The sequence below is a fragment of the Triturus cristatus genome, chromosome 3_1 (genome assembly GCF_964204655.1).
Source record: "Triturus cristatus chromosome 3_1, aTriCri1.1, whole genome shotgun sequence".
Lineage (NCBI taxonomy): Eukaryota > Metazoa > Chordata > Amphibia > Caudata > Salamandridae > Triturus > Triturus cristatus.
The window spans coordinates 12587998-12613297 of NC_140583.1; the positions used below are offsets into that span (position 1 = coordinate 12587998).

A 25300-nucleotide genomic window follows, 5' to 3' on the forward strand; every position below is an offset into this window, starting at 1 on the left:
CCTGTCACCAAATAAGAGCTGCTTAACTATGTATATATTTAGGCTTCCTTTGGCATCGGGTGCTCTGTCGGTAAACATGCACCCTGCAATCTTTCCAGTCTGCCGATATCTCCAAGCATTTCCCAAGCTAATGGCCATTGGACTATTCTAGTAACCTGTTCTCATCAAATTCTACCTGTTAAACATCATCTGTCTCCTAATTCAGGGCTTAGACTGGCTTTAGCTCTCCATATATCGCCCGTATTTCATTGGCATAAAGTTGGCGTAAAGATCCTTCCATCTAATGCTCGCAGCAGCTGCAACTCTTTTACATGAAGTATCTGAAGTTAAAACCCTTCCTTGTTGCTCGGGCCCCATCTTTCCCACTTCCTCTTAACTAAAAGAAAGAGTTTAGGTTTACTTAAAGAATAAATGGGGGGGGGGGGCGGCAAGGAGCCCCTCAACACTCCTGCCCCATCCTTCCAACAGGAGTGCAAACCTGCACTGCAATCATCTGCCCCTCTGACGCTCTCTTCCAGCGTATGAGAAACCGTGGTTCACACAGGACTTATTTTTCATCCTATTCAATAATAACATGTAATATTCTTTATTGCTTCATTATTTTAAAGCCTTGCAATTACAACACTTCACATCTCAATCTTAAAAACTAAATTAATCCTTAAATTCATTACAAGCAAAACATGTAATGTAATGTAAAAAGAATTTATAAAGCGCAGCTAACACCAGACGGTTTCTTGGTGCTGGGGGCAAAGAGAAAGAAAACAAAACAGTCCAGGGGGCTAAGGAGATACTAGTTGTAAGCTATACAGAACAGATGGGTTTTCAAGAGAGACCTGAAATGGATTAAAGGGGAAGCCCGTCTCAGACTTAATGGAAGGGCGTTCCAGAAGGAGGGGGCAAGGAATGAGAACCTTAGTCCTCCATGTTTTTTACGTTTGAAAGTGGGGATTTGAAGTAGAGCCAGGTAAGAAGAACGAAGGTTGCGGGAAGGGACATATGGGTGCAGAAGTGAAGAAATAAACAAGGGTCCTGTACCAACAAGGGACTTAAAAATAATACAGCCCAGTTTAAATTTGCACCGCTCAGTGATAGGGAGCCAGTGGAGAGATTTCAGAAGAGGGCGTACATGCTGATTTTTGGGTTGGTGGTGAATAAGCCGTGCTGCCTGGTTCTGGACCAGTTGGAGCCTCTTTAGTTGGTATACAGGTAGACCAACATAGAGAGAGTTGGCGTAATCCAACCTGGAGATAACAAGTGCCAGCAGAACCAGGGTAAGGGCCTCGGTGGTCAGGAAGCGGGCAATCTTACGGATTTTTCTCAGTTGAAAAAAGCTAGAGGACACCACCGCACTGATCTGTGATTTCATTGAGAGATCATCGCGGATGATAATCCCGAGGCTCTTCACTGAGCTGACGGGGTTATGGGGGGTGCCCAGCCTGGAGGGCCAAAAGGTGGAATTCCAAGGGTTAGCTATACCCCCGACAAGCAGAAGTTCAGTCTTGTCGGGGTTGAGCTTCAAATGGTTCACCCCCATCCAGTCGCTGATGTGACAAAGAGTGGATTGAAAGTTATCGATGGACTGGGTCGTAGAGTTGATGTTGAAAACCAGCTGGATGTCATCTGCGTAATTAAAGCGGTGACGCCACTGCCTCGTAGCGAGCGGATAAGGGGGGTGAGATATAAATTAAAAAGGAGAGGGGATAAGGAAGATCCCTGCGGAACGCCACAGGTTAGCTTAACCTCATCCGCAGAAAACTGAGAGAGCCGGACCGCCTGTTGGCGATTGCTCAGAAAGGAGCGGATCCAGGCCAACGCAGGACCCCGGATGCCGGCCTCCCCAACACGGCCGACCAGCACATCTTCCCAACACATAAAATAAGAAACTGTTCCATATATACAATTTAAAACTTATCAATAAGATCAAATCCAATAACATCAATAATTACAGCCTAATATTGCACATCTTATATTTTAAGATGACGGCGTGCCCAGCATTCTATTTCCTTATACATAATGGGAAGATACTCTAACAAATAACAATTACTTTCAGCTAAAAAAGTTTACACATGTTGTAATTCAAAGTATTAATACTAAGGTGCAAAACTAACTAATTCGAGAGTTTCTAATGTACGTATTCCTGCACAAATTACATTTCAAGGTACTAATGTGCAATTATTGCAACAGCCATCATATCAAAGCAATAAAGTGCATCAATTTACTGTAAAGTGCGATTATTACGGCAACCATCATATTGAAACAATAATAAAGTGCATCAGTTTATGGTAATAGTGGCACATTTGTTTGTACATTTAAAATTGTCACCCTCACAACATGATCACTAAGTATTAAAGATAATAAGCCAGATAAAACTATTAGTCAAAAGAGCCGCAAAAATACTGGAGTTCTACCTTATTGTATCAAACAGTTCGAGGCATGTGGGCTGCTGAATTCATATCTGTGCATAGATCGCCGCCTAGTGTTGGGTCCGGATGTTTGCACGTTGTTGTCCTGGAAGAGTCTTCGAAGTATCCTTGGATAGGTGACTCCTCCCCTGGACTACAGTGCGCATGGGCATCCTCTCCATCCTCAGATTGTTTTTTTCCGCCATTGGGTTCGGATGTGCTATCTTAGCTCAAGTTAGGAAAATATTTTTTCAAGGCCAAAAGGCCTTTAGTTCGCGTCGGTACTGTTTATCGATCGGGTTTCGATAGAATTTGTTAGTTTACTAACTTTCAGCACCGACTGCTTTCGCATTTACCTGTCCATCGACTACTTCGACGATGGAATCCAGGACGCCATTCAAAAGGTGTCCGGTATGCAATGCGAAGTACCCACACATCGACGTCCATCCGGTGTGCAACAAATGCCTTTCGCCGGACCACGACGAATCAACATGCATGGCCTGTGCCCGGTTCCGCTCGAAGAAGACTCTGCGGAATCGACGAGCGGCGAGACTCTAGGCGCAGCACGCGGCACCGGCCCCGACAGACATCTTCGGCGAGGCCGAGGACGTCGAGGAATTGGAAGTCTTTCCCTCCAGTCCCGTTTCCGAACACGAACCCGGATCGGACGAGGAAGACGAGTCACTCTTCCACAGAGGTGAAGACGACACCGAGGTAGGAGACGACGAGGAGGCCTTCGGGGCCGAAGAAAGTAGCTCCAATGATGAACAAGGCCTACCTGTTCAAACCGTTCAAACACCAGTGCCACAGCCTATGGCTCCGGTCGAGGGATCGCCTTCGGGCCTTACCCGAGACCCATCCCGCAGTTCTTCGGCCCCGCCCTCGGGCCCGGCCTCGGACGTTCAGCGGCAGCCATTACTACATAAACAGGCTGGTTTCCCTATCACAAAACCGAAACCGAAAGCTGCTCAGGTTCCACCGAAACCGAAACTGAAAGTAGCGCTGGTCGGATCGAGGCCTTCGACGCCAGCGCACCGCGTCGGCACCGACCGCACCAAGAGGGACTTCGGTGCCGAACTTGAGGCGGGCGACGTTGGAGTCGACAAACGGAAAAAAGCCATCGGCACCGACAAACCTGCTCGGCTACCGGCACCGACGACACCAAGGGCCGTACCGCCTGCTGTGTCTCACATCGCTCCCTCGACGACACCTAAGCCTCAGGCATCGAAGACTTCGACGGTGATCTCTTCACCCCGACTCGATGACCCGCCGGCACCGAAAAAATCTACGGCCGCCTCTACGAGCCTGGCCGGTGCCAAAGCCTCGAAGGCGCCCCAAGTACGACCTGGTGTGACGCAAGGCAGCAAAACCACACCTGTCCTCCAGGACACATCGGGCTCCGGTTCGGTCGGAGCTCCCGCAGCCTCTTCGGTGCCGACCAACATTACCTTCGGCTTGCCTCCGTCAACAATCCCAAAAATGTTCCAACTCAGGACACGGGTCACCCAACCTACGGTCACACCTGCTGAGACGTCTCCAGCACGTATCATCGACGCCGGCACTGGCAGAATGATTCTCCAGGACCGAAGGATAACTTCGGAGCCGCCATTGGACCCTTTCAGGATCCCACTAAAAAGGAAGTTGCCTGCAGAATCGGAACCTCTCCTTTATGAACCCTTCCATTCATCCTACCAGGATCCACACCGGTTCTCCCCCACACGCTCCGATACAGACGCATTGGAGGACTACATGGCTGACCAAGTCCCCTACCATGTAGACACGGACCCTGATGACCAGCAGGACCCTGATCAAACTTGGGGCGACCCTGCAGACCCCAGTGCACCTCTCGATGCACAGGATCCACAACTCTATGGGGCAAAGACATCTCCTACGGAGGATACTGCAGCGTTCAATGCTCTTATCGAACGTGCTGCCAATAACCATGGGGTGCAGCTTCACTCTGATACCATCGAAGATGACTTTCTAATGAACACCTTTGCATCCTCAGAAAGACATGTAAAGACTCTGCCAATGTTGAAGGGGGTCCTCAAACCAGCCAAGGACATTTTCAAAGAACCCACCAGGGCACGAGTGATAAACCCCAGGATTGATAAAAAATACAGATCAGCACCTGGGGATCCTACTTACATCAAAGGACAATTACCACTCGACTCCATCGTCGTAGCGAATGCTCGCAAGAGGGCACACTCGCAAACGACAGGTGACGCTCCTCCCCCGGACAAAGAGTCCAAGGTGCTAGAGACCTCCGGCAAACGAGTTGCCGCCCAGGCTGCCAACATATGGCGCATAGCCAACACTCAAGCGCTCCTCGCTCGCTACGATAGAGCGCACTATGACACATTGGAGCACCTCCTCCAACATCTCCCTGACCACTTCAAAGAAGGTGCGGAAATTCTTATCAGAGAGGGACAGCTACTCACAAATGCTTCCATCAAATGTGCGCTAGATGCTGCAGACACGGCTGCCAGGGCCATAAACACAAGCGTCATGCTGCGACGCCATGCCTGGCTACGAATCTCAGGATTCAAGCCTGAGGTACAAAACAACATACTGAACCAGCCCGTCAACCCCGACTATTTATTCGGCCCCGAGGTTGACACCACCCTCGAAAAGATAAAAAAGGACACGGACACTGCAAAGTCCATGGGCGCTCTCCAAACTCAGTCCTTTCGGAGCGGCTCCTTTCGTCGCCCCGGAAACAAGGGAGCAGGTAGAGGACAGGGGTCACAACAAACGTATACCAAAGGCAATACACAGACCACCTACGATAAAAACACCCGAGGTGGATATCGTGGCTCCAGTACAAAGGGCAGAGGACGTGGCTACGGCAACACCAGGTCCTCCCCCAAGAACAAGCAGTGACGCCCTCTCCCTTCCTCCCGACCACATAACACCTGTCGGGGGAAGACTACAAAGGTTCCTGTCCACGTGGAACTCCATCACCACGGACAGGTGGGTCAAAGATATTATAAAATACGGTTACTGTCTGGAGTTAACCTCCACTCCACCCACAATACCACCAAGAAACCGTCCTATGTCCTCAGAGCACTTAACGCTCTTACAGCAAGAGGTAGAAAGTATGCTTCTAAAAGGCGCTATCGAGGTCGTACCCATCCACGAGCAGGGTACGGGGGTTTACTCCCTCTACTTCTTAATTCCAAAAAAGGACGGGTCGCTCAGGCCTATATTAGACCTGAGACCCCTGAACCAGTACATTCTTTCAGAGCACTTTCACATGCTCACTCTACAGCAAGTCCTTCCGCTTCTCAAGCAGGGAGACTTCCTAGCCTCACTGGACCTCAAGGATGCGTACTTTCACATACCCATCCACCCCTCACACAAAAAATACCTCAGGTTCACTGTTCAGGGACGGCACTATCAGTTCAAAGTCCTTCCCTTCGGCGTGACAACAGCGCCCAGGGTTTTCACGAAGTGCCTAACTACGGTGGCAGCACATTTACGGAGACAGCATATACACGTCTACCCCTACCTAGACGACTGGCTCGTTCAAGCGAAGTCAGCCCAGCAATGTGCAAGCCACATGTCCCGCACCATTCACCTTCTTCACAGTCTGGGATTCTCACTAAACTACCCAAAGTCCCATCTCCAGCCCGCACACGTACAACAGTACCTAGGTGCGACTATAGACACTCTGGCGGCCACAGCTCAGCCAAATTTAGTGAGGATCAACAGCATACAACTGCTGATCTCCAAGTTCAAACCCAATCACTCGCTTCCAGCGCGAGTGTTTATGCAGTTGATAGGCATGATGGCCTCCTGCATCTTCATAGTCCCGCACGCGAGGTTACATATGCGCCCACTTCAGGAGTGCCTAGCACGTCAGTGGAATCAGGCTCAAGGACAGTTGAAAGACCTAGTGTTGGTGAGCGGTCGGGCATACAACTCTCTGCATTGGTGGAATCCACAAAACCTTTGCAAGGGCCGACCGTTCCAAGAGCCTGTCCCACAGATAGTACTGACAGCGGACGCGTCTCTCCAGGGATGGGGAGCTCATGTACTCCACTACACAGTGCAGGGACTATGGACAACACAACAAAAGAAGATGCACATCAACCTTCTGGAACTGATGGCAATCTTCCTAGCCATGAAGGCATTCAAAGTACATCTATGCAACAAGGTCGTGCTGATCCGGACGGACAACATGACCGCAATGTACTACATACAGAAACAGGGAGGAACACACTCTCCACAGTTGTCTCATCTGGCTCAGAGCATGTGGAAGTGGGCCATTCAAAGGAACATGTTCCTCATGGCGGAACACCTCCCTGGCAAGGACAACCAGATGGCGGATCTGCTCAGCAGACACAGCCACCAGATGCACGAGTGGGAGTTACACCCATCAGTACTCCAACCGTACTTCCAGCAGTGGGGTCATCCAGAGATAGACCTATTCGCGACAAGCGAAAACGCAAAATGCCAAAGCTTCGCCGCCAGATTCCCACATCCGCAGTCGCAGGGCAATGCGATATGGATGAACTGGTCCGGCAGATTTGCGTACGCTTTTCCCCCAGCGCCGTTGATACCGCTGGTGGCTCGCAAACTCCGACAACACTCCCTGACACTCGTCCTAGTTGCTCCCACGTGGGCACGCCAGCCGTGGTACACCACCTTCCTCGAACTTTCCGTGGTGCCGCATCAAAGGCTGCGGATCAAACCCGCACATTTGACGCAGAACCATGGAGAGGTTCAGCACCCAGATCCGCAACAGCTGAACCTGGCGATCTGGCTCCTGAAGTCCTAGAGTTTGGCTATCTCAACCTGCCACCTGACTGTATGGACATCATCAAGGAGGCCAGGAGACCCACTACCAGAGCTTGCTATGCAGCCAAATGGAAAAGGTTCGTCATCTATTGCGATAATAATGACATCAACCCGCTGGACGCATCCATCCACAACATCATCTGTTACCTCTTACACCTATACCGATGCAATCTGGCGTACACCTCTATACGTGTCCATTTGACCGCAATATCAGCCTATCTGCAAACCAGGCAGCACCTCTCTCTATTCAGAGTGCCTGCCATCAAAGCATTCTTGGAAGGGCTCAAACGAGTCATTCCACCTAGTCACCCACCGGCTCCAATGTGGAACCTCAACTTGGTCCTCACACGCCTGATGGGTCCACCCTTTGAACCTCTACATTCATGCGAGATTCAATTCCTTACCTGGAAAGTGGCCTTCCTGGTAGCGATCACTTCCCTAAGAAGAGTTAGTGAACTCCAGGCACTAACCGTTCAAGAGCCATTTATTCAGGTTCACGCCAACAGGGTCGTACTACGTACCAACCCCAAATTCATGCCCAAGGTAATATCGCAGTTCCACATGAATCAGACTATTGAACTGCCCGTTTTCTTCCAAAACCCACAAACTGTTGCAGAAAGGGCACTACATACACTAGATGTACGGAGGGCCCTCATGTACTACATCGACAGGACTAAACCCTTCAGGAAGACAAAACAACTGTTCGTTGCCTTTGCCCCACACCACAAAGGTAACGCCATCTCCAAAGCAGGGATAGCCAGATGGATAGTTAAGTGTATTCAAATCTGTTATCAAAAGGCAAAACGCACATTAACTATTCCACCACGAGCCCACTCAACACGTAAGTTGGGGGCTTCCATGGCCTTCCTAGGAAATATTCCCCTGCATGATATATGCAGAGCAGCCACATGGTCCACTACACACACATTTACAAAACACTATTGTGTAGATGTGCAGTCAAAACAGCAGGCAGCTGTAGGACAGGCTGTTCTCAAGACACTTTTTCAGACCGCTGCAGCTGGCACGGGTAGCCGCCGCTAATAGAGGGCACTGCTATGTATTCTATGCACAGATATGAATTCAGCAGCCCACATGCCTCGAACTGAATATGCTACTTACCAGTATGCATCTGTTCTTGGCATGTAGGGCTGCTGACATTCATATCGCCCTCCCTCCTCCCCGGCGCCTGTCGCAGCTGCAGCTCTCAGAATTACTGCAAGCATGGTCATCACTTTCTGTATCTACTCCATCACTGCCACAATGGCGAAAAACAATCTGAGGATGGAGAGGATGCCCATGCGCACTGTAGTCCAGGGGAGGAGTCACCTATCCAAGGATACTTCGAAGACTCTTCCAGGACAACAACGTGCAAACATCCGGACCCAACACTAGGCGGCGATCTATGCACAGATATGAATGTCAGCAGCCCTACATGCCAAGAACAGATGCATACTGGTAAGTAGCATATTCATTGTTCAACTGCCAATAAAAATGTTACCAAATGGCATAATAATTTGCCGGATAGTAACATAATTGAGGCCTGACTAGCAGATCCCACCCCGCGCTTCAAGTAATGTGGTCTCAAAACTGTACGTCGAAGCTTAATCAACATGGGGCACACACACACACACACAATATTAGCTAGAGTTTCCTGGGGCCAACCACAAAGTCTACAGTTAGAGTCCGGCCACTGCTTGATCCACGATTGCGTGCCCTCCTTATTTGGGTTTAATCCCATACGTAACCTTAAAAACTTATGTTCGAGGCATATGAGCTGCAGATCACACACTAGCATAGTAGATCGCCATCTGGTGTTGGGCTCGGATGCTTGCACCTTGTTGTTGTCTTGGAAGAAGTCTTTGTAGTCACGAGATAGGTGACTCCTCCCTTGGACAATAGTGCGCATGGGCATCAACTCCATCCTTAGATTGTTTTTTTCTGCCATTGGGTTCGAATGCAACTTTTCCGCTCCGGTTGGAAATCTCAATTTCAAACTTTTCGAAGCGCAAAACTTCCAGAAAAACCATCGAATCACTTTCATCTTCGACCCAATTTTATCGGCTCTATTCCGGATGTCGACGTGGGCTGTTGGGCCTATCCACGCCGTAAGTCCTTCACAAAGTCTGCAACCTGTGCCTATCACCTGAACACGACGAGTCCAGCTGTCCAGCCTGTGCATCCTTTCAATCGAAAGACGATTCGAGATCGAAGGGCTAGACGACACATCATGGCACAGAGACCAGCTTCGGAACCACAGGACATAATAATAATAATACTGATATTTGTAGAGCGCGAACAGCTACCTCACGAGGAGGTGTCCCGGCGCTATAGACCGCTGGGGAACCCGTCCTGGCTATCCCTGTGAGATGGTCCCTTTCTGGGTATCTCCAAGGTGAAACCAGGCATCCCCAGCGTCTGTGGGGGGCCGTTGTAGAGATGAGGCAAGCTTAATGCCCAGAGTTGCCGAGTGTGTTCCTGGTTAGAGTAGGTACCGAGGCGAGAATTATCGAATCCGTTTTGACCCTGGTCCACGACCCTGCCGCGTGGTGAATTGAACCCTGGTCCCTGGCCAATTCTCTGCTTACGGGTCTGCCGCCTCTAACCAGTGAGCCACACCTCTCTACAGGACATCTTTGTTGAAGGCCCCAATGTCCCAGAGGAAGATTGCGAGGATCTCGATCATCTCAGAAGCAGAAGACTCAGAAGACCTTATCACTCCTGGGCAACGTGTGAGTACTACTGCCCCTGCCCCAACCCCTCCAAAACCAAAGGCAGTGGTCAAGACTTTGCCTGTTGGCCCCAGTCGAGACCGAAAACATCCTTCAGAAGCCCCGCCTCCGGGCTCTGAAGAAAAAAGATAAGCCTACCGGTAGCTCGGGACCGAGCAAACCGCATGTAATTGTCCCTTCGGCCCCTTCGGCACCGAAGCCAAAAGAACTCTCGGTGCCGAAATCGGCTCCGACGCCTTCCACCTCCAAATCGGCTCCGAAAATGCCAAGGCCCATAGATAAGCCGGCTTCGAAGGTTCCCAAGCCTAAAGATCCAGCTTCGGCTCCGAAATGAACATCCTCGGCACCGAAACAAACGGCTAAGGACTCTGATACGCCTCCTAAGGCCAAAACCTATAAGGATCAACCACAACTTCGCTCGGAACCGAAAAAATTAGCACCGAAAGCTGCTATCGAGGAACAAGAACTTATTCACCCAGATCCTATTGATCCAAGGCAGAAAAAGATTTATATAAACCCAGAAACAGGACATACCACGGCTGTGCCATGTAAAAAACGAAAACTGGACACACCATCTGCTCCAGTTCCTGTACACAAGAAGGACTCTGCAACAGCGCCTATGCCCCCTTCTTCTACACTGCCTTCTAACCCACCTCCTCTGCCTACACCACCCTTACCTGTAACTTTTCCACCACATACACCACCTCCAGATGATGATGATGATGACCTGGGGGGGTGATCCCAATGACCCGTTCACGGATCCAGATACCTCACCACTAGATGATTGGGCATTCCCTATCCCAACAGATCTCCCAGAGCCACAGCCACATCCATATCCCTCAAAACCATCTCCCCCATATGATCACCTGGGGTTTGGCCAATTATTAAATAGAGCTGCACTTTTTCATGGGGTTAAAATGCACTCCGATGCACCAGAGGAAGATTTCCTCTTAGATACTTTTGAACAATCTCAAAAGTCAGTGCAAATATTACCTATGATCAAAGGAGTCATTAAGCATGCCCCCGAAGTATTTAAAGACCCCGTCCGTGCCAGGGTTCTTAACCCTAGAATAGAAATATAGGCCTGCCCCTGAAGATCCTACTTACATCAAAGGACAGTTGCCTTTGGATTCTCTGGTCGTTTCCAATGCTAGGAAATGCACCAACTCCCAAACCTCCGGAGATGCACCACCCCCGGATAAAGAATCCAAACTGCTAGAAGCTTCTGGCAAAAGAGTAGCAGCACAAGCAGCTAATCACTGGCGTATTGCCAACACCCAAGCACTACTGGCACGTTATGACAGGGCACACTACGACCAGTTAGAAAATCTCTTACAACATCTGCCTGACCAGTATAAAACCCAGACCTTATCCAACAGGGCAAGCTAATTTCAAATGCGTCAATTAAATGTGCACTTGACGCAGCAGACACTGCCTCGAGATCAGTCCACCACAGTGTGCTCCTTAGACGACATGCCTGGCTACGCATTTCAGGCTTTAAGCAAGAGGTCCAAACTACCATACTCAGTCAGCCATTCAACCAAGAACAGCTTTTTGGGCCGGCTGTAGACACTGCCCTTGAAAAAATGAAAAAGGACACTGAGACTGCTAAGTCTATGGGAGCATTACAGTCTCCACAAACGCGTGGCTCCTTTCGGCGCTCCTTCTACAGAGGAGCCTCCAAAAATATGGGCGCAGACACCTCATCTACATTCAAAGCCACTACACAAACATCCCCCAATAGAGGATATTTTAGAGGCGGATACAGAGGGAACGACAACAAAGCACGAGGTCGAGGTATTAACACTCGCACCTCCCCTGCCACAAAACAGTGACTTTATTCTGCTCCCCCCAGACCATTCCACTCCAGTCGGGGGCAGACTAACACAGTTCCTACCTGTCTGGAACTCCATCACAACAGACAGGTGGGTAAGACAAATTATCCAGTATGGTTACTGCCTGGAACTTACAGCTGCCCAACCCACACATACCACCCAAACAGCGTCCAATGTCCGCAGACCATCTTACGCTCCTCAAACAATAGGTTCTCTCACTGCTTCAAAAGCACGCAATAGCCAGTTCCCTTAGAGCATTAAGGAACAGGGGTATACTCAAGGTACTTCCTAATACCCAAAAAGGACGGGACTTTGAGACCAATACTCGACCTCAGACCCCTAAATCTGTATATACACTCAGATCATTTCCATATGATAATTCTTCAAAGGGTGCTCCCGCTGCTGCAACAAGGCGATTTCCTTGCCACACTAGATCTCAAGGACGCCTACTTCCACATTCCCATACATCCTGCTCACAGGAAGTACCTAAGGTTTGTTGTGGACGGACAACACTACCAGTTCACAGTCCTTCCATTCGGGGTGACCACCGCACCCAGAGTATTCGCAAAATGTCTTGCAGTAGTAGCAGCACATCTCAGAAGACAACAAATTCATGTCTTCCCGTATCTAGACGACTGGCTAATAAAAGCCAAGTCATTAGACCAATGTTTCCTACACACTCACCAAACCATCCAAATATTACACAACTTGGGGTTCACGATCGACTACCCCAAGTCGCATCCCCAGCCCTCTCATATACACCAATATCTAGGAGCTACCATAAACACCTCAACAGCGCTAGCATATCCCAGTCCAACAAGGATAGCCAGTATACAAGCTCTTATCACAAAATTTAAAAACCAACACACTCTTCCTGCAAGAGTGTTCATGCAGCTCATAGGCATGATGGCGTCCTGCATCTTCATTGTGCCTTATGCAAGACTTCAAATGCTTCCCTTACAGGAATGTCTAGCACGTCAGTGGAACCAGGCTCACGGACCACTCACAGATCTGGTGTTGGTGGACAGCCGCACACATACGCTCTCTACAGTGGTGGAACATAACAAACTTGTCCAAAGGGCGGCCGTTCCTAGAGCCTCTTCCACAAATAGTGCTCACAACAGACGCATCACTCACAGGATGGGGAGCTCATCTCCTCGGACACACCAGTCAGGGCAAATGGACCACTCAACAGAAAGTGCTCCATATCAATTACCTAGAACTGTTAGCAGTATTCCTAGCACTAAAATCCTTCCAACTACATGTACAGAACAAGGCTGTCCTCATCCGGACGGACAACATGACAGCCATGTATTACATACAAAAACAAGGAGGCACACATTCTCTGCAGCTGTCCCAGCTCGCACAGAACATTTGGAGATGGACCATTCCTCAGAACATATACCTACTTGCAGAACACCTTCCAGGGGTTCACAATCAGATTGCCGATCAGTTAAGTCGACAGACACAACAGATCCACGAGTGGGAACTACATCCCCCAAGTCCTACTGCCCTTTTTCCAAAAATGGGGCCAACCAGACATAGATCTGTTCGCCACACACAAACGCAAAATGCCCAACCTTCGCCGCCAAGTTTCCGCACCCGGAGTCAAAAGGCAATGCGATATGGATGAACTGGTCAGGCAGATTTGCGTACGCTTTTCCGCCTCTCCCACTCATTCCACTAGTGGTACGAAAGCTCTGGGAGCAATCTCTCAAACTGATCCTAGTAGCTCCCATATGGGCACGCCAGCCGTGGTTCACAACACTACTGGAACTCTCACTAGTTCCACACCAAAAACGGCGTCTCTCCCCGTCCTTAATAACCCAGAACCATGGAGAGATCAGACATCCAGATCCAGGTCAACTGAATGGCGATCTGGCTCCTGAAGTCCTAGAGTTCGGTTACCTTAACCTACCACCAGACTGCATGAACATTATAAAAGAAGCCAGAAGACCTACCACTAGAGCTTGCTATGCTGCAAAATGGAAAAGATTATCCATTTACTGCACTAACAATAATATACACCCACTGGATGCATCCATCCAGAACATCATTTGCTACTTACTACACTTACAAAGATGTAATTTAGCATACTCCTCATACGTCTGCACCTAGCAGCATTAGCAGCCTACTTACAAAATCGACAGCACTTGTCACTCTTTAGAGTCCCTGCGATCAAAACCTTCATGGAAGGACCCCCCTCTCCAGTGTGGAATCTAAACATTGTTCTTACTAGGCTTATGGGACCCCCATTTGAACCTCTACATAAATGCGAACTACAGTTCCTCACATGGAAAGTAGCTTTCTTTATCGCAATCACATCTCTCAGGAGAGTGAGTGAAATCCAGGCTTTAACCATACAAGAACCATTCTTACAATTACATCGTAACAAAGTGGTTCTTAGGACAAATCCAAAATTCCTGCCAAAAGTCATATCTCCTTTTCATCTTAACCAGTCAGTGGAGTTACCAGTGTTCTTTCCAAACCCAGACTCTGTAGCGGAAAGAGCTCTTCATATCTTGGATGTTAAAAGAGCCCTTCTTTATTACATTGACAGAACTAAATCTTTCCGCAACACAAAACAATTGTTCGTTGCTTTCTCTCCACCACATAAGGGTGACCCCATCTCCGAATCTGGGATTGCTAGGTGGATAGTTAAATGTATCCAAATATGCTACCAAAAAGCTAAACCCACATTAACAGTTTCCCCTAGAGCGCATTCCACACGCAAACTAGGGGCTTCCATGGCATTCTTAGGGAACATTCCCTTAGAAGACATTTGTAAGGCAGCCACATGGTCTACAACACACACCTGCACTAAACACTATTGTGTTGACGTACAAGCAAAGCAACAAGCTTCTGTGGGCCAAGCTGTCCTTAAAACTTTATTTCAAACTACTGCAACCGATACAGGTGACCACCGCTAGGGGAGATACTGCTGTATAGTGTATGCTAGTGTGTGATCTGCAGCTCATATGCCTAGAACGGAATATGCTACTTACCAGTATGCATCTGTTCTTGGCATGTAGAGCTGCAGATCACACACGCCCACCCACCTCCCCGGGACCTGTATCTGTTCCAGTTCTATCTTACTTAGATGTACACACATGGACATCTCTTTTTCTTCTACTAACTCCATTTCCCATCATGGCGAAAAACAATCTAAGGACTGAGTTGATGCCCATGCGCACTATCGTCCAAGGGAGGAGTCACCTATCTCGTGACTACAAAGTCTTCTTCCAAGACAACAACAAGGTGCAAGCATCCGAGCCCAACACCAGATGGCGATCTACTATGCTAGTGTGTGGATCTGCAGCTCTACATGCCAAGAATAGATGCATACTGGTAAGTAGCATATTCCTTTCACTGCCATTGTAGTGGATGGTACAACAGGTGCTGCAGACCACAAGTGGCATTTCACTTTCCATGTCGTGTGTGTATTTCTGCACCATACAGTATGGCCTTATAGGAAAGTTGAATGTGCCAATTGGGGTTTGAGCCAATTTTGACATGTTGTAAGGGCCAGAGAACATACACTGGGCGCTGGGCATCAATGTCACTGTGTCAGAGTTCAAGGTTATCAGTAGGTGAGTTCCAAAAAACAGTGAAAACCTGAAGATTTCCACCCAAAAAGGGTTCACCTTGCAGCACCTACCAATGGCAAACTTTGGGGGAAATACCATAAATTGAAAGTAAGCTCTTTATTAGATGCCAGTTGGGCCAGGCCTTTCTAAAGGTGTTAATTGGCAAGGCCTGCTGTTAAGTCTCAACACTTACTGTAATGCCCAAGATCTGACTTCTTTTTAAACTTCCTGCGGTCTAAAGGAACGGGAGAAAAGTCAAAATTACGAAACAAGTCATCGTAGTGACTGCTTTACTCCTGGCTCCCTCCCCTTTTTCATGTACACACCCACCATCTCCCCTCGTTTACTCCCTGATCATGTTAAATAAGAGAGTAATAGACTGTACATGTGGGGTGTGCCAGAAGCGTTCGCAGCGACTCTTTCTTTACATGAGCCTTTGCTTCAGGTTGTGTAGGGTTCTCTTTTTCATAGGTGCTTCCAGAGCAGGCGGCCTGTGATGAGGAGGAAGGCTAGTGATTGGCACTAAAACAGTCATTCCAGTTAGTTTGCACTATTTGTCGAGGGATGTCGGGTGTTTTCTGTGTGACACTTGCCCTTTCTTCCGTCCCTGTAGAACCGGATCAATACTAGAGCAGCACGGACCTCTAGATGAACCGAACTTGCCGATAGTTCACCCCAGCAATGCTCGACCAGCACGGACCTCTAGATGAACCTAACTTGCCGATAGTTCTCCCCAGCAATGCTAGAGCAGCACGGACCTCTCGATGAACCGAACTTGCCGGTAGTTCACCCCAGCAATGCTCGAGCAGCACGGACCTCTAGATGAACCTAACTTGCCGATAGTTCACCCCAGCAATGCTAGAGCAGCACGGACCTCTAGATGAACCTAACTTGCCGATAGTTCTCCCCAGCAATGCTAGAGCAGCACGGACCTCTAGATGAACCTAACTTGCCGATAGTTCACCCCAGCAATGCTAGAGCAGCACGGACCTCTAGATGAACCTAACTTGCCGATAGTTCTCCCCAGCAATGCTAGAGCAGCACAGACCTCTCGATGAACCTAACTTGCCGATAGTTCACCCCAGCAATGCTAGAGCAGCACGGACCTCTAGATGAACCTAACTTGCCGATAGTTCTCCCCAGCAATGCTAGAGCAGCACGGACCTCTCGATGAACCTAACTTGCCGATAGTTCACCCCAGCAATGCTCGAGCAGCACGGACCTCTAGATGAACCTAACTTGCCGATAGTTCACCCCAGCAATGCTAGAGCAGCACGGACCTCTAGATGAACCTAACTTGCCGATAGTTCACCCCAGCAATGCTAGAGCAGCACGGACCTCTAGATGAACCTAACTTGCCGATCGTTCACCCCAGCAATGCTAGAGCAGCACAGACCTCTCGATGAACCTAACTTGCCGATAGTTCACCCCAGCAATGCTAGACCAGCACGGACCTCTAGATGAACCTAACTTGCCGATAGTTCACCCCAGCAATGCTAGAGCAGCACGGACCTCTAGATGAACCTAACTTGCCGATAGTTCACCCCAGCAATGCTAGAGCAGCACGGACCTCTAGATGAACCTAACTTGCCGATAGTTCACCCCAGCAATGCTAGAGCAGCACAGACCTCTAGATGAACCTAACCTGCCGATAGTTCACCCCAGCAATGCTCGAGCAGCACGGACCTCTAGATGAACCGAACTTGCCGATAGTTCACCCCAGCAATGCTAGAGAAGCACGGACCTCTAGATGAGCCGAACTTGCCGATAGTTCACCCCAGCAATGCTAGAGCAGCACGGACCTCTAGATGAACCTAACTTGCCGATAGTTCACCCCAGCAATGCTCGAGCAGCACAGACCTCTCGATGAACCTAACTTGCCGATAGTTCTCCCCAGCAATGCTAGAGCAGCACAGACCTCTCGATGAACCTAACTTGCCGATAGTTCACCCCAGCAATGCTAGAGCAGCACGGACCTCTAGATGAACCTAACTTGCCGATAGTTCTCCCCAGCAATGGTAGAGCAGCACAGACCTCTCGATGAACCTAACTTGCCGATAGTTCACCCCAGCAATGCTCGAGCAGCACGGACCTCTAGATGAACCGAACTTGCCGATAGTTCACCCCAGCAATGCTAGAGCAGCACGGACCTCTAGATGAACCTAACTTGCCGATAGTTCACCCCAGCAATGCTAGAGCAGCACGGACCTCTAGATGAACCTAACTTGCCGATAGTTCACCCCAGCAATGCTCGAGCAGCACGGACCTCTAGATGAACCTAACTTGCCGATAGTTCACCCCAGCAATGCTAGAGCAGCACGGACCTCTAGATGAACCTAACTTGCCGATAGTTCACCCCAGCAATGCTAGAGCAGCACTGACCTCTAGATGAACCTAACTTGCCGATAGTTCTCCCCAGCAATGCTAGAGCAGCACGGACCTCTAGATGAACCGAACTTGCCGATAGTTCACCCCAGCAATGCTAGAGCAGCACGGACCTCTAGATGAACCGAACTTGCCGATAGTTCTCCCCAGCAATGCTAGAGCAGCACAGACCTCTCGATGAACCTAACTTGCCGATAGTTCTCCCCAGCAATGCTAGAGCAGCACGGACCTCTAGATGAACCTAACTTGCCGATAGTTCACCCCAGCAATGCTAGAGCAGCACAGACCTCTCGATGAACCTAACTTGCCGATAGTTCTCCCCAGCAATGCTAGAGCAGCACGGACCTCTCGATGAACCTAACTTGCCGATAGTTCACCCCAGCAATGCTCGAGCAGCACGGACCTCTAGATGAACCTAACTTGCCGATAGTTCTCCCCAGCAATGCTAGAGCAGCACAGACCTCTCGATGAACCTAACTTGCTGATAGTTCTCCCCAGCAATGCTAGAGCAGCACGGACCTCTCGATGAACCTAACTTGCCGATAGTTCACCCCAGCAATGCTCGAGCAGCACGGACCTCTAGATGAACCTAACTTGCCGATAGTTCACCCCAGCAATGCTAGAGCAGCACGGACCTCTCGATGAACCTAACTTGCCGATAGTTCACCCCAGCAATGCTAGAGCAGCACGGACCTCTAGATGAACCTAACTTGCCGATAGTTCTCCCCAGCAATGCTAGAGCAGCACGGACCTCTAGATGAACCTAACTTGCCGATAGTTCACCCCAGCAATGCTCGAGCAGCACGGACCTCTCCATGAACCTAACTTGCCGATAGTTCACCCCAGCAATGCTCGACCAGCACGGACCTCTAGATGAACCTAACTTGCCGATAGTTCACCCCAGCAATGCTAGAGCAGCACGGACCTCTCGATGAACCTAACTTGCCGATAGTTCACCCCAGCAATGCTAGAGCAGCACGGACCTCTCGATGAACCTAACTTGCCGATAGTTCACCCCAGCAATGCTAGAGCAGCACGGACCTCTCGATGAACCTAACTTGCCGATAGTTCTCCCCAGCAATGCTAGAGCAGCTCAGACCTCTCGATGAACCTAACTTGCCGATAGTTCTCCCCAGCAATGCTAGAGCAGCACGGACCTCTAGATGACCCTAACTTGCCGATAGTTCTCCCCAGCAATGCTAGAGCAGCACGGACCTCTAGATGAACCTAACTTGCCGATAGTTCACCCCAGCAATGCTAGAGCAGCACGGACCTCTAGATGAACCTAACTTGCCGATAGTTCTCCCCAGCAATGCTAGAGCAGCACGGACCTCTCGATGAACCTAACTTGCCGATAGTTCACCCCAGCAATGCTCGAGCAGCACGGACCTCTAGATGAACCTAACTTGCCGATAGTTCACCCCAGCAATGCTAGAGCAGCACGGACCTCTAGATGAACCTAACTTGCCGATAGTTCTCCCCAGCAATGCTAGAGCAGCTCAGACCTCTAGATGAACCTAACTTGCCGATAGTTCACCCCAGCAATGCTAGAGCAGCACGGACCTCTAGATGAACCTAACTTGCCGATAGTTCACCCCAGCAATGCTAGAGCAGCACGGACCTCTAGATGAACCGAACTTGCCGATAGTTCACCCCAGCAATGCTAGAGCAGCACGGACCTCTCGATGAACCTAACTTGCCGATAGTTCACCCCAGCAATGCTAGAGCAGCACGGACCTCTAGATGAACCGAACTTTCCGATAGTTCACCCCAGCAATGCTAGAGCAGCACGGACCTCTAGATGAGTGTGAGGAATCTGCAGGTTGAAACGTAACCGCTGAGGGGAATGCACTGTATTGCGGCATGGCACACTTGAACAGCAAATGGGGAGCTGGGCACTTAAAGGGAAGGGCATATGGGGTGCTGATGGGTGATACACCAGTACAGATGAAGAAATAAACACAACTGGACAATTTAGTGCAACATGTAGTGATTGATGACCACTTGTGCATGGACATCTTTCATGGTGTGGAGGTAGAGAAGTTTAAGGCCACGCAGCAGTGGTGTCGCAGGACGAGGCGCTGGATAATGAGAAGAAAGCACCTTTGGTTCCCCAAAAAAACAAAGTAGAAATGGGAAAAATAAGTTATTGGACTGCAGTATTAGTATTGGTTTGTCTTGGATGCATGTTAATTTCAAAAGGTTCATCGCATTATTTCTGGTGACTACATTTATGTGTAGGAAATTATTACAAGCATCCAGCTTTCCACACTTTGAGGGGTGGCACACGCTCATGCTCTTCAGTATAATGCGTATGCGCTGTCCAGGTTTCTGCACAACGTAAGTAAAGCTTTAGCTTCTCTTGGACTCTTCACTATGTCCGTGTGACTCGTGCTCACTAAGATGTACCCAATGTGCACAGCTTCTCTCAGACGTCCTGCACATCACTGCTCACTTTCCGGAGCACATATGTTCCTATCAAATGAAAAAAGGTCACTGCGGCTCCCTTCTGCCCAGTGCAGCTCAGTACAGGTTTGTTAGATTATTATTCCTCTCAAATACTCTGTACACCTCCGTCTCTGATACTCGGGCCAAGACACATGTCCTACGAGCCCTTGTGTGATAATGCCCAGGTATTTTGTTATCTATTGAGATTGTAGGACGCTGGCTCTTCATATTGTGGACCAAAATGAGGTTCGCTGTGGAAAGAGTCCAGGTAAACCCCAAAGGAATTACAGAGGCACAAATGACACCCCAAATGCTCTTTTTTGTATGGTAGTGTGGGCGAGCAGTTAGGCATATAAGAGGGTAGTGCTAAGCTTTTATTACACACACAAAGGCATTAAGTGAGACAAACACTTAATAAACCTGACACCAATTAATTAAAATAACACATACTTTTCTACACATTTAGATACCAAGGTCATCGGAATAGGGTAAGTACTTTTCAAGTTATGAAATTTAGCATTTTTCAAAAATGGACACACTGCAGTTTCCGAAGCATCAATGTTATCCTATGGAGGAACTTTGAGAGTAAAGATAAATATAAGAAATTGATTAGTTGGACCCAAACTCATGGTGTGGCAGTGCAGCCTGATGGAATCTGCCAGAAGATTCCAATTGTGGAGATCCTATGGAGGAAAACGTGTATTGCATTTGGGAACTTGATGACAACTTACTAGACTGCTTTTCAGGACTTTAGGTGAGTATGGGTCAAGACCACACCAACAGGTCACGTCGGGAAGCTCTGTGGCAGCCGGTGGTGGTGTGTTACGGCGTCGGGTGTTCATTCACTTTAATGGAGAATGGTCTGGTTACAAAGAGGCTGAAAGCTAGGACTGGGGTACAAGGCCGGGGGAACACGCAGGGGGCTTGATCCTTGAGATGCTCGGTCACGTAGGGACACACATATATATAATCGCCAGTAGATAGTTATAGTTAGGACCGTGTTTCCATAGGAAATCTGAAAATTCTATTTTGAATAACTTTGGCGCCGGTTGACGAATCCTCGCGAATTTTTCAAAATAGGTGTGGCGCTCCACTCCTACCCTGAAAGTCTCGGGGTGATTAGTCAAGCGGGGGCCGAGGAAAAAAGGGGGGTCCCAAAACGCGTTTTCCCCATGCATTTTTCCATAGGGACCTTTAGTCCTAGGCACAGCCCGAATGGCTGAACAGAATTTGAAATTTGGCAGAGAGGTAGTCCTCAGGTCAGGGATGTGCCTTTTGAATATCTGGAGTCAAACTGTTCTGTAGTTCCTGAGAATATTTCAGTTAAAAGTACTTAAATATCTATAAGCGCGCACCGTGCGCGTACGGTAAGCATACCGTACGCGCACGCTGCTGTGCGCAAGCGTAATTTTGATTGGTGGTTACATGACAGTAAACATTCCAGTCGGTCGAAATCAGGAAGTGTCGGCCGCCATTTTGTGTGTCTCACACTAAAAAACAAAGGTGGAGAACGTGAAAAGGGGGCAAGGTAGAGAGTTGCAGACCCCCTAGCCTTTGTCAGGGGGTCCAAAAAGGACTCAGAAGTGTGAAAAATACATTTTTTTTTTTTTTCTTTTTTTTTAAATCGCGGGGTACGTGTACCGTGTGCGTACGGTGGAAAAACCTTAAAAAAATATATATTAATAAATACATAACTTAGCATTTAAAAAACCGTACAAATTCACTTAAACCATAGGTTTCACACACGTTATAGTTAGGAATTAGTATTTAAAAAACCTTGCAAATTCACTTAAAAAACCATAGGTTTCACACAGGTTATAGTTAGGTGGACATTTCCCTCGTAAAAAACCAATGAAATTCCCCCGTTATAGTTAGTTCAGATAACTATAACTCGCGCGACCGCCACTCTATCACAAAGATGATGTCATCAGTGATGTCAAGAGTGATGCCACTGACCATGTCAAGAGTGATGCCACTGACCATGTCATGAGTGATGTAATATGTGACGTCATGAGCAGAGGATTGCGGGCTCGCGAGTTATAGTTATCTGAACTAACTATAACAGGGGAATTTCATTGGTTTTTTACGAGGGAAATGTCCACCTAACTATAACCTGTGTGAAACCTATGGTTTTTTAAGTGGAAAAAAAAAATATATATATATATTTTCTCTAAACACACCCTCCTAGTCTCTTTGAGACTAGAAGTCAAAACACATACGTTACACTTCAAATAGTACAGTAAAATAGCACAAATACACGTCAGGCCCTTGGGGCGAGCCGAACCATATACTAAAATAGTGGTATAAGAATCACGACTTAACTAGACACAAGTCCTAGAGCCTGAAGAATCGCTGGGACCCCAAGAAACCACCCAAGGTAGTGACACAGGGGACCCACAGTGGCCGTGTGCAGTGTGAGAACACGGCCGGGAGCTCCCGTTCGCTTCTATAGGGAAAGTCGCGGTTAGACTTTTAAAGATTAGTGACACTTAGAAATGAGTCAGGACCAAACCCTTTGGGACTTGGGAAGCTCTAGGGTCAACACCCATGGGAGCACCCGAGTACTCGTGTTACCTCACCCAGGGAAGCCGGGTGCATAGGTGTCAAATGGTGTTGGGTCGCATCGTCGATTTAAATGGGAGCTGGCGAAGAAGTGCTGCTGCCGAGAAGATGCGAAGTGTCCGAAGAGTTCCAAGCCTGGATCGAAGTCGGGCAGAACCTGAAAGCAGAGGGGACAGAGTCTGGGTCACTTGCCAGTGACCAGGAGCACGATGAGGGAATGCCCACCGAAGTCTGGTGTTATCAGGTGAAGGTGAAGCTTGACTCTTCAGCCACGAGGATCAGGAGGCGTCGAGGACAACCAGGAGCTGGATTCGAGCTGTCCCATGAAGGATGTCGAGTGCTGCAGCGTCGGTGCCCGGATTGGACACAACAAGCCTTGTTAACAGCAATCCATGCAGAAAGGAGAAAGATGCTTCGTTACAGACCAGCAAGGTCTTAGGGACTCACCACGCGGTGGGGAGTCAGGGCACGTCTGGAGCAACCAGGGAAGCCCAAGGAAAATCAAAGTTGCCTTTTCAGGGACCCACCAGTCGACGGACCAGGGATCGCGAAGGCGCCTCGAGCTGAAATGCAAGAAGCGGGCTCACGGAATACTCTTGGAGTGTAGGCCCACAATCTTCGGTGTAGAGGGTGCTCGAGGTTTGGCTACAAGTAACCCCAAGCACGACTTCAAGAGACGTCGAGAAGTCAATGCACTTGCAAATGTGCACGGTGACCAGGAGTTCCAGGTCCACGTTACTCACGAGGGCTGTGGGTCTCCGCTTTGCTGGGGACTCGGGTCGGCCTGTGAGATGTCTGGAATTCCTCTTCCTGGGCTGCAATTACTTCGGAGTCCGGTGGTAGCTTTGTAGATGCAGACCGGCAAATTTCTTCTTTAGTGCCTGCCAAACAGGGGAGTCACTCCTTGACCCCAAGGGAGATTTCTTCAGTCCTCTAGTCTTGAGTAGAGCGTCGAAGGTCCAGGATTCAGCTTCAGAGTTTCGTCCAGGGATATCTAAAGTTTTGGTTACAGAGGTTCCTTTCTTTTAACTAAGGAAGGGGTTGGACTAGCTCTGGGGACCCACCTATGGGAGGGTTTGGAAAGAGGGTTGGCCACACCCATTTCCTTTGTCCAGTTTCGTGCCAGAGCAGGGTCTAGAAGCCCATGAACCGGTTTGAGCTGGACTATGCACAGGGACACCAAATGTGCCCCCAGTGCAGGACTTCAAAGCACTCCTGGAGTGCACCCACCCAGCCCCAATACACATAAGCCTGTCTGGGAGGTGGTTACACCTCCTTGTGACAGGAAACCTATTGTCCAGGCCTCCCTGCCGGAGTTTCGGTCAGCAGCAGGAGGCCAGACCCGTGTCTGTGGCTGCAGCATCCATTTTGTGATGCCAGGGTCAGTTAAATTGGTACCGGGTATACCGGTGCTGCCATGTCTCTCCCTCCAGAAGGGTGGGATCATATTCTCACATCAGGAATTGATGTGAGGGTATGATTCCAAGGTGTTTTCGACACCAAACACGTTTCCGTGCAGCCAGTCCAAAGTTAGCATTAACCGTTTTAGTTAGAATGCACTTAAGAGTATATGGTCAGGCTGCACCACTGACATCCCTGCAGAAGAGATTCTGAAGGCTGCAGAGGGGCTCAGCTCATGCCTGGGCACCCTCTCACATCTAACCAAGCACCCTGCCTTCAGGATTGATAAGGCCTGCCATAGGGGTGACTGATAGGTTTGTATGTGCAGTGTTAGGTATAGTGAACCTATATTAGTAAGGGGTGCATGCACCACCGTACCCAGGCTACAGTAGCAGACCTGTGGTGTCATTTTGAAGGGCTTTCCAGGGGTGGCACAATACATGCTTCAGCCCCTGGTAGGGACTCACAAGGGTACCCCAGAATCCAATCTGGAGCGTACCTAAAGTACATGCAATCAATTTAGAGAGGAAGCAGCTAGGCTGTGGTCCTGATTAGCAGGGCCACAGCCAGACTAAAGTAAAAAAAACATTGAAACACCAGCAAAAAGTGGGGGTGACCATAAGAGGCTGATCCTACTCTCCTACAAGCTGGGCCACCCATAAAGTGGCTCTCACTGTCCCTGAAGTCCTTCGACTTGCAGGTCATTCTTCTTTCACATTGGTGTCCGGACCAGATACAACAAGCCTTGGCTGCTGCAATGGTGGCCAGTACCCCAGGTATTGGTCTGGTGCGGATCCGGTTGGTCCTGATGTTCTCTCAGTGAGAATACAGATCTGACCCCCAGAAGCACAGGGTCCTCTTCCTGGTGGGGGCTGCTGCATCGGGCTGGCCGGGAAGCAGCAACTCTGTGCACCTCACCAGGTGTCTTAGTTGCCTGTGGCTGCAAGGGAGTAGCTTCTCTACTCCAAGGGAGTTTCTTCAACCAATTGGAGAACTGTCAGTCCTCCAGGTTTGTTGGAGACTGCACAGCGGCAGGATAAGTCTACTTCTTCCATGACTGTTGGGACAGCAGGCTGGCAGGTTTCGTGCCAAGTCAGTCGTTGCTCCTCTGTTCTTGTGACAGAACTCTTCTTTGTCCACTCCTTCTC

General features: G+C 49.1%; 1 protein-coding gene across 1 annotated transcript in view; it reads left to right on the top strand.

Moving 5' to 3' along the window:
• The window catches only part of PSMC3 (proteasome 26S subunit, ATPase 3), a 137262-nt gene that overhangs the window by 96450 nt on the left and 15512 nt on the right, over positions 1 to 25300 (top strand). The window lies entirely within an intron of this gene.